General features: G+C 47.0%; 1 protein-coding gene across 1 annotated transcript in view; it reads right to left on the bottom strand.

The window, feature by feature from the left end:
• The window catches only part of LRIG1 (leucine rich repeats and immunoglobulin like domains 1), a 127,898-nt gene that overhangs the window by 64,714 nt on the left and 49,600 nt on the right, over window positions 1-13,584 (bottom strand). The window lies entirely within an intron of this gene.

The following is a 13,584-nucleotide window of genomic DNA, read 5'->3' as shown; positions in this document are numbered from 1 at the left end:
AGAACAGGAAGAAAGGGAGCCAGGGCCAACTCTGAAAGAGCTGGGACTCTGTCCCATAGAGGATGGGACGCCACGAAGGGGCCCTTCATTCATGTCTTCGTCAAGTACTGATGACGGTACTTCACTGGGTGGTTGGCGTGGAGTAGGGAGGAATGAGGGCTGCCTGAGAGTCACATCCGGATGCTTGGGAGCCGAGGCCTTGAGGACCCCCCGTAGGATGAGTTGCATGGCCCAGATTTGGCACCGGACCCAAAGGGCCTGCTACGGGGCTACCCCCTGTCCCACTCCAAGCAGACTTCTCAACATAGAGCACAGCTGGCTCTGGTGGCCCTCTCCACAGAATTCACAAACATGTGAGCCTGCCAGGAACCTGGGGCCCCACAACTAGGGGGTGGGGCACACAACTAGGGGGAACAGGCACAATAGCAGTTCTCAACTAGGGACGTGAATCTGTTCCAAAGAACATACAGCCCAGGCCTCTAGTAGGGAAGCAGCCATACGCGTTTTCAACCCTGGTTGAATATGGCTGATACTGAACCAGCCCCTGTCCTTACAGATGAGGGAAGAGAAGCCACAAAGTGGTGTGTTTTGTGGAAGATCCTATAATGGATCCATAATGTCAGAGTAGGGACCACATGCACTCGTTTCTCTGAACACTACTGGTGCTAACAAGGGGGGAAAGGCCCTGTGCACTCCAGGAAGGGATGTTTCCTCCTAGTTCCCAAGAGGCAGAATGAGCCTTAGGTTATGTTCCCACAAGAGGACGGTGAGAGGGCTACCCCTGCGGCAGAGATACTATTGCAGACATTCTGGCACCCAGTTGGAGGTGAGCAAAAATGGGCCAATGCTCTCTACTGAAATGCCCACAAAGGGATGGCCCTGTGAGAGGCCACCTGGTACTCACCACTGTGCCAAACAACTCACACTTTGGCTTTCTCTTCCTAGAGGTGACCCATGAGGCCACCAAGGCAGGAAATGCACATCTCTGCCATGTCACCATTTCCTTTGATGACATATTGAATCTCTCAGGGGCTACAGCTCTTTTCCAGGGAATGGGGGAAAGTGAAGACAGGCACTGGGCTCTTACTTGGAACCACATAATTGCTATAGCATCACCAAATCAGGGTTCTCGTTAACACACACTAGAGGATAGGAAGACAGGGTAGGGGCCAGCCTAGCCCGTGAGGAAAAGGCAGGTGATGAAAGGGTTTATCACGGCTGTCGGCAAGGCCATGGGGAAGGGGAGCCCCTGGAAGGGCTGTACCAAGGCCTCCCCAGGCCCAGCCCACGAAGCTCATGCTGGCTTTCTCAACACGCTAGTCCTCATTCCAATTATGAGGCAGAAAAACTTCACTATGCATGCTGATAACCACTGTTTTCCCCCTTATAAAAAGTACATTTGATTTGGAGAAAAGTCATATTCTAAAAAATCCAAGGGGAATTTTTTTTTCTCATTTCCAAAGTTCTACTCTTTGCAACTTATCCAGGCATCCAATTCCAAACATAACCTTCACAAAATCCCATTATACAATTCTCCAACTCAATTTTAGCACCAGAACTTTGCTATATTACAATAAAGCTTTTGGGTGAGGTCCTTCAGTTTCTATATCATCTATTTACATTTTTTTTAAAAAGAGCCAAGTCTTACTTTTCAACTTATTATTATTATTTTTTAAAAAGGTGTTTAAGGAGCTTAGAGTAAGTCAGTACTGCCTCTTGTTTTACTATAAAGGGAGTTTTTCCCACCATCATAATGGGACATTTCTGACAGATAGGCAGAATGCAAATGACAGATGGGTGGGCTATCAGCAGAAATGACCCAGATAAGGGGCAAATCCACAGTTGAATTCTGTGATCTCCAAATAAGGTGGGCAGGTCTAATCAGACCAAACACCCTCACTCGTGCACCACCAAAGCAACTTCCTAATCACGCTGTGGCTAACTGCACAGTATCTTCAACTTAAATCAATGGTGAAAAGAGGTAACTAAAACCTCTACTAGGGATTCCCAGAGTCATAAGTACTAAAGTGAAGGCCAGACTCAATATTTATTTCCCCTTCCTCTGGTGAGAAAGAAAGAGAAAAAAAGGAGTGGAGGGCAAGAAGGTGGGGGAGCCTGGGTATTTTAAATGATAGTTATGAGAGGGGAGGAGAGAAGAGGCGGAACAATGCCTTTCACTTGCAATTACCCAGCTGTGGCTTATTAAAGCTTTTGGCTGCACACTGAAACGACCTGGAGCACTTTTTTAAAAAACCACCACACCGCCTGGGCCCAACACTCGCCCCTACTCTGCTCCCCAGCCCGCTAACTCGAGGTTTTGATTTAACCGCCCTGAGACGCAGACACGTAGATTTGTTTAAGCTCCCCAGGTCATTCTACTGTGAGAGCCACTGCTTAAACATTTGCCTAGCACTTTGCTGCACCTACCCCAGGTAGAGAAACAGAAGATGAGAAGAGAGGAGAGAAAAGAAACTCTGCTGCTGTCCTCAATAGCTCCCGTAAGAGGAATGAACAGATACACACAGGGGTTTCTGTAAGCTTCAACTGGTTTATAGGAGGGTGAGCCATGATGGATACCTGCAAGTAAGATCCATTTTTACGGGGTGTACATAGACTCCTCTCCAATCTCCAGTACCAGGTGGCCTCCCGGGTTCACTGTAGAGAGCAACAATGCCCCTCAGAGAACAGCAGCAAAAGCAGGCTTGCTTTGCCCACAGCCCCAAAAGTGCTCAGTACAAAGCTGTCAGAGATAGCAAGAGTGTCTAACACTCCACGTACGTTCAGTATATACCAGACACTATACTGAGGACACATGCTGTTTAGTTAATCCTAACCACCACCTTATCAGCAAGTATCATTTTATGAGTGAGAAAACTGAGGCCTGAGAGAACCTGCCCAGGTGACATAGCAAAGGTGATGCAGGCAGGACTCAAACCCAGATCCGATAGATATAGAGCCTTCTCTTCAGCGCTGTGCAAAACTGCCCCCTCTCTATAAAGCCACATGATGCCTGAATCAGCGTAACGTGAAGATATCCATTTGTACCTACCTTTGTCCTACCGCTAAGTGGAGAAGGAGCCCTGCTATTTACAAACTAGTTTCACAGCAGCCGTCCCTGAGGAAAAAATGTATCAGAGCCCCCAAAGAGACTCTACAATAGGACAGCCAGTTGAGCAGAAGCCAGTGGCCCCTGAGGACAGCCCATGAGTACCTCGGGGGCTGCACACTTCACAGCACACATTTCATCTCCTGGTTGATGAAGCTGGGAAGAAAAAAAACCAGAAACTGGCACCTTTATTTCAGCTGTTCGGGTTTGAAAGGCATCCAGGAAGTGAGGCAACTGCAGAGGAATTCGCCTTGAAGTGATGTCTTCGGGGGCAGATAGCCACTATCTGAGAATCTACTGGCACAATCAAACAAGTCTGGGCTCTGCCGAGACCTGATGACAAGAGTGTTTTTCCTCACTGCACCTTTCACAGATGGCCGGCATATCAGCTCCGAACTGACATGACAGACAGGGACAGGGACAGACAGTGGGGGGAAGGACCTCCTGTTACTTCGCATCAATGAAAGAAAATCATACCAAGAGCTCCCCAAAGCAAGTTCACCACGGGCCAAAAAGAGGCTTTTAAAGCAAGGGCATTACAGAGGCACGCGGCACCACTTTGGGAGATGCGTGCTGCATTTGCAGGGTAGCAGCATCTCACTCCACACTCCAGAATAACATCCGAGCCTTTGGACCACAATACCAAGGCTTCCCATACCTAGTACAGTTTGAAATGTTAGCACTTAAAATGACAAGACCCTTCTAAGCTCCCAGACCACATACTTCCAAGTGTACAGTGAGCATAAGCCCCAGAGATGGAGAGAAATAACAGGATCCAACTTTGATGCCTCCTAGCTCTGTGACCTCGAGCAAGTTACTTGCCCTCTCTGTGCCTTAGGTGCCTCATCTGTAAATTGTGCTTAACAGATCCTGTGTCTCATAGGACTGCAGAGGTGACACAGTAAGACAGGTCCTGGGAGGTCCCATAGAGCAATGCCTGCCAATATCAGTTTACCATACATGCTGACTGTCACTATTTTTTCTTCTCAAAAGGCTGAATACAAGACTGCTGATGTTTGACCATTACTGAACAAAACACAAACAGCAATTTCATAGGACTCAATATACTAAGTAACCTATTCTATATTTAAAAACTCTGGCCTTTAAACAAGCAGGGGGAATCCAATATTCCCTATGTATGGCCCAACAATGACAGGCCTTATGAAGGAAAGGCCCTGCATAAACACAAACATATTTCTGCCACTTGGGCTACAAAAGCTGAAAATGGCTCCCAGGTGTGAGCAGACACAATAGGCCCTGCCTTCCCTGCAAGGTCAGCACACAGGTCAAAGTCAAGCCAGCCATTTTCGGATTAGGTGCATATGCACATGAGGCTTCCCAGTGGTAACTGGATTACAGAAGCCACCTGCAGGAAGTGAGGAGGGGGAGGAGGAGGAGGGGTAGGAGGAGGAGGAGGAGGAGGAGGAGGAGAAGGAGGAGGAAATGGTCCCAGTTGGAATGAGACTGTTGATATGGGCTGGAGCCAACCCCTTTCACACGGGAGATTGTGCAATGACAGAGCAGCTCTGCTTCCCGGCTCCATTTCAAGCAGCCCTGGAGGGTTTTCAGCACTCACTGCTGGAAGGAGTGGCACTTTCCCTCCGAGACCATCCACTGATTCTCCAACATCGGGGAACAACCCGGGTCCCCACTGGATCTTGGGCTATATTTAAAGCTTACATGGTCATCAGGAAAAAGGAGAGAAAGAGGTGGGCGGGGTGGCGGAAAGGAGAAAAGCCCTCCACTCAACAAAAGCTACCGAGTTTCCAAAAGAGGCAGTGATCTCTATAACCAAGCTCCTATTCCATGGGCTCTCCCCTTCCTCGGCTCCCCCAACCCCACAGCTGGTGTTCCCTTCACTTTCTCAGCAAATGACTTGCAGATGTACCTCTCATCTGGCTGGCTCACCACCCCCACTCTCAAAGAAAGGAGAAAAAAGGAAAGAAAAGAGAAGGAAAATGACAAGTCATGACTGTGTAATTTGGCAGGCTGGCTGCAGAGGCCACAGCGGCTCTTTTCCCAGCGAAAGGCTCGCTTAGACTGGGGGCAAGTGGCAGTCTGCACTACGGAATCCCTGGCAAGTTTCCGGGACAGAGAGCTGCTTTCTTTGTAAATTGGGTGTTTAATTTTCTATTTTGAGGCTCCTTGGTGGTATCCAGCATCTGATGAGGCTGCAGTTCTAAGAACCACGGGCCCTGCTCTTCCTTCCAACAGCGGCCTGCTGGCTCTTCATAAAAGCCTGCCTGTTGAAAAAGAAAAAAGGCAGGGAAGGGAGGGTGTGTGTTGGGGGTGGGGAGTGAGTGAGGGGGTGTATGTGTACACATATTGGCCTAAAAATGCAATTAGCCATGTCCTTTTCGCATTCCTCTGAATGCTCCTCCAAGCACCCAAAGTGTTGGCTGAACATTTAGGGTGTTCCATTTAATGCCTGTAACTTATACCTCCATGTAGGGGAAGAGAAAGGAGGTTTGCAGAACAGGGAGCCTCGGCTAAAATGTCACTTCATCTAGGAACCTTCTTTGTCATATGCCCCATCAGTGACGGGCAGTGAGATGCCCCTTAGACATTCCCCAGCCCCTGTATGACAACGGTCTGTCCACTCATCTTCCTCTGCAGCTAGACTGCCAGTTCCTTGAGGGCAGTAACTCCAGGCCCATAGGACCTGACCTGTTTGCTCATGCCAGGCCTCATGTGGGGCATGTGCTGGCCAACTTCACAGCAGCCGTACAGACGAGCCCACGGTTTCCACCATGAACCAGCTGCGGCTTCCTCCACTTTTTCATCTCTTTTGCCCACTGTTGACCTGGACCATAGTCCCCAGGCTGGGAAAATGGGAGGAGAGTAATCTGGTCATAAACAATGCAGTGCTACAAAGGGGCAACGGGGCAGGTGTGGACCCCAGTAGGGTGGGGGAAAAAATGCCCACCTTTCAGACACACCTGTTAACTTCCATCTGGAAAAAGAGGTTCCATTCAAGTCTTAGCTGAGGATAAAGACTGATCAGATACGAGTAACTGATAATCAAAAGAAAGGTAAGTGTGCTAAAACTGACTCCAGCCGGGGGAGAGGGGATGCTCAGCTGTAAGGGGAGCTGCCAGCCCCCACCAGCTGAGAGAATAACAGGGCTCCTGCCACGCTGGGCTGCTCACGAAGCGCTCTCCATCTCTGCAGTAGCCAGTGAAGGTCTGCTGGGGAGACTTGAGTGGTCACCAACAAACAGCAAATTAAGCACAAGCAAATGTGTAACAGCCATGGGCCTCAAACCCTGAGCCACCCAGGTCTGTTCTGTCCATGGTACTGGAGCTCACTCTGCCCACTGCCCCAGAGCCTTTCTCAGAAGCCATTACCAGGGCCATAGAGACCCACTGTCCCAAACAAATGCCTGCCACCACACTGGTGACATTAGGAGTGGATCTACATAATTTACTGTCCCCCAAGGCCTAAACAGCGTGGTCAGAACTGACACGTGAGCCTTGGGGCTCCCCCCAGCCCCATATGAGCCCCAGCAGAGGTTCTCAAAGCCAGGTTCCCAGGCCAGCAGCAGCGGCAGCATCACCTGGGAACTCATGAGCAAAGCAAATTCTCTTGTCCCATCTCAGACCCGTTGAGCCAAGCCAGAAACGAGGCTGAGACCCAGTGACCTGTGTCTCAGCAAGCCCTACAGGTGGTCTACCAGTGAGGGGAAAGCTGCCATCTCCCAAGGGAATCGGCATGAGGTTTTATCCAGAAGAAACAATCAGTTCACATCAACAAAAATCTGGGCAAACAGGGCAGGAAGTGAACACATCTTTGAAAACTCAGAAGACGAACAGAACTTTAGATAATTTTATTATATATGTGTGTGTGTGTATCTCTCCCTGTTGTGCTGTTTTTTTGACTTGGGCCATATCTTCCCTTCCCCCTTTAGCATCTGGGAACCAAAACACCTTCAGACTACTCAAGGAACAAAAGACATTCACTTAAACTCAACCCGGGCCTTTTAAAACACAGCTTTGCTCACAGTTGCTTCCTAAAGTAGCTGCAGTCATTCACTCTGAACTCCACACTCTTAATGAGCATTCGTTTTATTGCCAGAGCAATAAAATGCCAATAGCCCAGGTAAGGTTTACTTTTACACTGACACCCAAATGGACTGGCCATCCTTCAATAGTAAGGCTAAATCAGGTTGCTATGTGGGGGAAGCCTGTCCAAAGTAGCATGGGGACATATACTTGTTTTCATAGTTTCTAACACCCTTGATTAGGTCCACTCTTAATCTGGTGACTGGTGAAGGGGCCAGCAGGTAATTCCTCCAAAGGAAGAATGGGGTAACCCCTGGTCATGGGGAGCATCACCTCGACTGTACACACACCTATGGTGCCCACAGGTCCAGCTACGAATAAATGCACAAAGAGCTCCACCATCTGAGATTACCACTCAACTGTTAAAGACAAATTCTTATTTCATCCCTCCAAAGATAAACATCACATGCAAAAACGTTTCACATCAATTCTTTATTATGCCAGTGAAGGATGCCTTTCTTCAGGAGATGCAATATGGAGAAAGTTCTAAGGGCAGGCAGTGAAGAGAAGGGCAAGACGTCTCAACCCAGCTCCTTAGATGGAGAATGTGTCCCTCCCATCCCCACACACACATGCAGTGGGAATGCCAGCCGCTGCCTGTTCCTCAGTCTAATCTCACCTGTGCTTCAAGCCTGATTATTAACAACCTTAACTCAGGTCATGAGGCTGAGACTAACTTTGCAACATTGCATTCCAGGTCGCTTCCAGCTTGGGCCCTCTGAGGGACTCTCATTATTCCCCCCAGCCCTGAGCTGCAGCAGATCACAGCTGCCTCTCTCTAAGGCTCACTCTTTAATTATGCTTTAATGCAAATTGATCTTTGCATTAACGAGCCTGTAAAGAAGATTGATTTCGCCCCTCTGGAGCTTTCCAGAGGGTTTGCTAGGTACCCTGAGAGTTAAGTATTCCTACTGATTTTACTTCACCAACAGATCCAGCCAAGAAGAGGGCTCAGGCCTTCGCTGCCTCAGATCCCTCCAACCCCAACCAGGGCTTCGTCCACTCTTCACTCGCTCCCAGGGAAGGGGGGAGGTGACCACCTCCCCTTGGTCACAGGTAGGACACCGCCTTTCTTTCCTTCCAAGTTTTATTCTCCAGAAATTACAATAGAGGGATGTTAAGTATCCTATCCTATCCTCCCTTCTGGCCTTTTTTTTTTTTTTTTGAGACACTCTATCTCCCAGGCTGGAGTGCAACGGCGTGATCTCAGCTCACTGCAACCTCCACCTCCCAGGTTCAAGTGATTCTCCTGCCACAGCCTCCCGAGTAGCTGGAATTACAGGCGCCTGCCACCACACCCGGCTAATTTTTGTATTTTTGGTAGAAATGGGGTTTCGCCATGTTGGCCAGGCTGGTCTCGAACTCCTGACCTCAGGTGATCCACCTGCCTCAGCCTCCCAAAGTGTTGGGATTACAGGCGTGAGCCACCATGCCCGGCCTTCCTATCCCTTTCATTTAATCACTTTTTCTTCAGCTAAGAGGTCACAGCAAAATATAAAGCCACCTCAGATATTTTTATTAAGTTATTTATATACTAAGTCCTGCAGGTTCATTTGTTAACAGGAGAGAAAAACGCTTTCCTCAAAAAGTTTTCAAATAAGTGGTTACCAGTGACTAGGGTGAGGGATATGGGAAGTGACTGTTGAAGGAGTATGGGTTTTTCTTGGCACGGGATGGGGGGTGATGAAAATGTTCTAGCATTCTGTAGTGGTGATGGTTGTACAACACTGAGAATGTACTACAAGTGGCTTTTAAAGGGTGAGTTAATGGTAAGTTTATCTTTTTAAATTTTCTGAATGTTTTGTGAGTACATAGTAGGTATATATATTTATAGGATACATCACATGTCTTGATACAGGCATGCAGTGCATAATAATCACATCATGGAGAATGGGGCATCCACGCCCTCAAGCATTTATCCTTTGTATTGCAAACAATCCAATTACACTCTTAATCATTTTTAAATGTACAATTGTAGATTTTAAATGTACAATTACTGGCTATAGCCACCCTGTTGTGCTATCAAATAGGTCTTCATTCTATTTTTTTTTTTTTTCTTGAGGCAGAGTGGCCCAGGCTGGAGTGCAGTGGCGTGATCTCGGCTCACTGCAAGCTCCGCCTCCCAGGTTCACGCCATTCTCCTGCCTCAGTCTCCTGAGTAGCTGAGACTATAGGTGCCCGCCACCACGCCCGGCTAATTTTTTGTATTTTTAGTAGAGACAGGGTTTCACCGTGTTAGCCAGGATGGTCTTGATCTCCTAACCTTGTGATCTGCCCGCCTTGGCCTCCCAAAGTGCTGGGATTACAGGCGTGAGCTACCGCGCCTAGCCATTCTTTCTATTTTTTTGTACCGATTGACCAACCCCACACCGCCTCCTCATGCCCCTGGTACATTTATCTTATATCATTAAAAAAACAGTTTTCTTTTTTTTTTTTTTTATTATACTTTAAGTTCTAGGGTACATGTGCACAACGTGCAGGTTACAGTTTTCAAAAACATTTTTTCAAGATTAGAAGTAAAAGGCGTTTCAATGTGTTTTCAAATGCAACATAAACCTAATGAATTTTAATAGCAATATTACAAAGTCACAATTAATTGCGTGCCCCTAAATTTTGCCTAGGTCTTCCTGCTGGTCGAGGACACAGGCTGGGGGAGAGCAAATGACAAGGCACCATAAAGGAATGAGGTCTAGAACAAACCAGCTGGAGAAGTTGTTAGGTGGACAAGGCCAATCCTAACGGTAATATGCTATAGTCTATGCACAGGACACAGAAGCTAAGGCCGACTATATCACATGCATTTTTACTCCCAGGACTGAAAAATTCAATGATTTCCACTGTCACCAATCTTCTCAACGGTACAAGTGCAGTAACACCACAGGAAAAGGAGGGATTTTTCCTTAACAGAAATGTCATTCATGCATCAGACAAAATTACTGTTGCTATGGGAATTGTAACATGAGTTTCCTGGATTTCAAACTAAAAAAAAAAAAAAAAAAAAATGTAAACATAAAAATCTACTGGCAGCTTCTGCCCCCATTTAACAAAAGTCTGTTTCTTTTTCTCAGCACTATTTTATGAAATTAGCTCCCTCACCGGAACCCAGTCTTATTAAGAGCTTTCCTTGCGTTCTATGCTTTCTGTTTATTAAGGACAAGTGGCTCCGGCATTATCCTCAGAACGAGATGCAAATAAATCTGTTCCTTGACAAATATGTTAATTGAATTAGATTCCTTTAATCAGAAGGTATTAACCAATTGAAATTTTGCTGTATGACTCCAGTTCCCAAAACTATGGAAGTCTCTTTTGAAGCCCTGATAGAAAAAGCCAGGTGCAGAGCACTGCCTCTTCCCACGAGGCTCCCCCAACGGTGCCACCCAGCTCAGGAGGGCTCTGGTGTCTGGGAAGTCGGCTCACTCCGGCATAAGCAGAATGAAACTCAGAGAGAAAGGGCCAACTTTCAGAGGCAAAAGTCCGTAATTGTAGATGTCCGAGCTGAAAATTAACAAACCTACTACTTCTGTGAAAAGATAGAAAGCAACAACAGTGGTTATTGGTCAGAGGGTAACTACGTCTTTTGTGACGTTATTATCCCCACTCTCAACTTTCGGGTCACAAAGAGAATACACAAGCTTCGACGGTACTTCTACCATCTGCTTCAACTTCCTCATTCAACGAATGAGAAAAAAAGCAATGTATGTATCCCATGTCACAACTACATTAGAGACGGCAGGACCCACACCTGGCCCCAACTTTTCTGTGATGCATCTACCTACAAACTTGTCCCAAGAAAGTTGTCTGGGCTCCTATCACTCACATGGCCTCAGCAGACATTTGCTCTATTCTCTCTGCACATTTTGATTATTTTTTTCTGATCCTCTGTCTGCCCACAAAAATGGAATAAGAATTTGAGGATTAAGGACTATAAGCATCTAACTATTAACTACCACATTTTCAAACGACGTGTTGAGGCTTCCGCTTCTCCTTGGGACAGCCTCTGGGCCACAACTGCAGGGGCACAAAAAGTGCCTACTAAATATTTACAGAACACGTGACACCCTTCAGTTCACTAGTTCCGAAAAGTAACAGACACATCAGCAAAACCTGCTGTTCAAAGCCTGGATGACTGGAATCATCATGTGGATGGGGCTGCTAAGTCTTCTGCCTTCACTGGTTAGGATGAGGAAGGTGGTTCTTTGGGCTATAAAATGATGCTCATCCACTGCCTGCTCTGTTGTTTTCTCCCTTGTCCTTTGCACGGTCCACATGGGAAATACAGAAAAGGCATGAAGGATTATCAATAATCCAGCTGCCCAGATGTCACACTGCTAACCTAACTTGCCAGCACTGAATCCAGGCATCCAATCTACGAACGGGGAACACAGGCACCTCAGAGAAAACCAAGATAAAGCCCCTTCAGTTTCTGTCGTTTCAGAGAAATCACTGACCAAATCAGGTGGTGCCCAACTTCAGGCCAAAGAGCTGGCTGCCAGTGCTAACCTGCATTTTCCAAACTGAATCCAAACAGGGAGTAAGTCTTTTTTTTCTCTCTCTTGCTTTACATATTTCAATGCTGTCTAATGGAATAGCAGGAACAAGGCCAAACAGCCCCACTTCTCTTGGCACTTGGGCCAAGGAACAGAAATGTATTTTTAGTCAGCAGAGCAAGGTGCAATTCGAACTGCCACAGGCCCATGGGGCGAGCTGGGGGCCCTGCCTGCCTCTGGCACAGCGTGGTTCAGAGTCACCTGCCATGCTCCTGCCCCGAGTGCATGGGGTTATATAAAGGAGTGATGCAAAGGCATTTGTATCCGGTCTCAGTTCCAATTCTCACTTTTGCAACTTAGAAGACCTCCAGGGAGGCTCAGTTTCTTCTCTGATAACACAGAGATATTCTCTGTGGCCCTAGCTTCCTCACCATGTGAGGAATAAGAGCAGTTACATCAGCATTTCTCAAACTTGAACTCGTGGACAAACGGCCAGGGCCCTTGTTAAATGGAGCTTCTGATCCAGTAGTGTTGGCATTAAGCCTGAGGTTCTGCATTTCTAACAAGCTCAAAGCTAACTCAATACTGATGGTCCATGACCTGTGTTTTAAGCGGCAAGGAGCTCCTAGCATCTTCAAGTGCTTTGCTTTATTGACACACAACAGGTTATCACATCCCTATTAGCCTCACATAAGACGAACTCATTGATTAAGCCAAAAATTAAACACCTTCCAGATGCTGGGCCCACAGACCAAGTGGGTACAAAATAAAGTCAGACCTTTACCCATCAAGGGAACAAAGGGCCACAAACCTTCCTTACAGCACTTTACAGGAACAAGGACTGACTCTTAAATCCTGTGGCCTTAAAGGTGAGATCCTGCCAAGATTCAAGGAGCTAGCTACCAGCCAACAACAGTATCTACCATTTGTCAAACATTCCCACACAATGCTGGGAGCTTCACACACATTCCACTCCCCCAGGTCTCACTTTCCTCATGTATAAAATGGGTCAAAAACCATTATGTAAATGAGGGAAACGAGGTTGAGAGAGACCAGGTCATCTGTCCAGGGCACACAGTGAATTGCAATTCTAACCCCCCCCCCATTCTCCTGCAATCCCACAATGCCATGAAAAGGGTTAAGCCCAAGACCATGTTTCACAGGGACACAGCACCTCCTGAACACAGGGCGTGCTGCCAGCCAAAGATCTAAGATCTGTAAGCTACGCCAGCACTCTTATTAATAGCACCTTCCTGCAAAGTTTCTCTGCTTGGCCTGCCGAGCCTCAGTATTGAGATAAGATTCATACAGGTGAGCAAACGAATTACAAAACCAGCAAAATCAGAATAAAATTAAACTATGCAAGCCTGGAGTGGAAACAGGAAATTCAGTGTGAAGAGGGAGGTGCTCTGCTGGGGAAGCTGCCAATAAAATCTGGCAGAGAAAATTGCTGGACTCATGGCTGGTTTATCTGGAAAGTCTTCTGGGTGAGTTTAAAACAAGCAAGCTCCTCCACCTGACTGCTGAAGAAACAGGGGTAGGACCGGTGCTCAGTTCTCTAGCAAAAGTCTGTAACAGCACAAATGATAGTATTCCCAATGGGTGCCTTCCAGTCAGGTGGAGGAGCTTGCTTGTTTTAAACTCACCCAGAAGATCCTTCGTTTGCTTTTGCATTTCCAGTGTGCTGTGTATAAAAAATAGACTGCATCTTATCTAACACTTGACCATGACAACATACTTTTACATTGATCCCAGAGGCCTGGGGGTACTTTCTTTTTCTTAAAGCCATAAAGTAAACTGAGTCACATTACCAAATTCACTGGCACAAAAACGAGCTTGCTGTCTTGTAATTGACACAGCTTCCTTTAACTCCAGTTTTATTCGAAGTTGCAGCTTAACCACAGAAGCAAGAAATCTAGTTCCATACACC

Source organism: Piliocolobus tephrosceles, chromosome 2 (assembly GCF_002776525.5).
Source record: "Piliocolobus tephrosceles isolate RC106 chromosome 2, ASM277652v3, whole genome shotgun sequence".
In the NCBI taxonomy this organism is placed as follows: Eukaryota; Metazoa; Chordata; class Mammalia; order Primates; family Cercopithecidae; genus Piliocolobus; species Piliocolobus tephrosceles.
Note: the sequence above shows the minus strand (reverse complement) of the source record. Positions and strands in the feature narration are given on the sequence as shown.